Below are 1,256 nucleotides of genomic sequence, written 5' to 3'. Positions count from 1 at the left end.
ACTAGGAATCTTTTCTCAGATAATTATAACTTCAAAAACCCATTTCTCATTGACCCAGAATGCATTCCAGCTTCAACATATATTTAGTTTCCAGAAATTATTACAAAATTTTTTAGCAAAAATTTAACACTCATAACTAAAATCAACCAAAATGCTTTGGCTAAGTTGGAGCTTATGTTTTGGTGATGATAAATAAATTTTTGTTATTTATAGTAAAGATGAGAGATAAAGTGATAAAATTGAGACAACATATAATATAATACAATACAACACATAATACCAAGAAGTGACATAATTTGCACGAGTACCCAGAACAGTGCATTGTAGGTATAGAAGATGTTAAGAAAACAAGTATAAAGTTGGAAAAATAGGTTGCTGTGAGCTTTGAATGAAGGACCTAAATCCATATAAAGTACTTAATACCATAGTTGAAAATAGTAGTAGCTCAAAAAATCTTAACTATTATTGGTATTCTTTATTTTACTTAGTAATTATAACATGACTTGATATCTCAAACTTAGAAAAATTTCTGTTTCTTAGAGGTCCTTAAACATTTTAACTGCTTAGTTATGATACATACCCTCAGATATAGGTTTTGATAAATATGAATCATGTTCAAACAAAACAAAATTATTTTTTAAAATTAATGTCATTGTTCTTGCTTTAGAATATAATAATGGTTAATTCCCATATGTGTACACAGTTTTCTTCAAAATATTACTGTACTTTGATTTATCCAGAATTTTAAATTTCAATAAGTTAAAATATCCTGAAAATGTTTCATTCTATATTTCAAAACACATTAATGGAATTTATTTTAAAAATAAGCTTCCAGGAGTTCTTAGTCCATTCGGGCTGCTATAGTAAAAACACCATACACTGGGTAACTTATAAATAACATAAACTGATTTCTCACAGTTCTGGAGGCTGTGAAGTCCCAGGTCAAGGTGTCAGTAGATTTGGTGTCTGGTGAGAACTCACTGTCTGGTTTGTAGATAGTGCCTTCTATCTCTGTCCTCACATAATGGAAGGGGCAAGGGTCTCTCTAGGGTCTCTTTTATAAGGACATTAATCCCATTCATAAGAGCTCTACTGTCATTAACTAATCACCTCCCAAAGACCCCACTTTCTAATGCCATCATCTTGGAGTTAGGATTTCTACATATGAATTTTGGAGGAATGCAAACATTCAGTCCACAGCACAGGATATGCCCTAGAGTTGGTACAGAATCATTCCAAATTCCTACAATTTTTGC

The sequence above is a fragment of the Propithecus coquereli genome, unplaced genomic scaffold, assembly GCF_000956105.1.
Source record: "Propithecus coquereli isolate 6110/MARCELLA unplaced genomic scaffold, Pcoq_1.0 Scaffold293, whole genome shotgun sequence".
Taxonomy (NCBI): Eukaryota; Metazoa; Chordata; class Mammalia; order Primates; family Indriidae; genus Propithecus; species Propithecus coquereli.
This window is presented reverse-complemented; position numbering follows the sequence as displayed.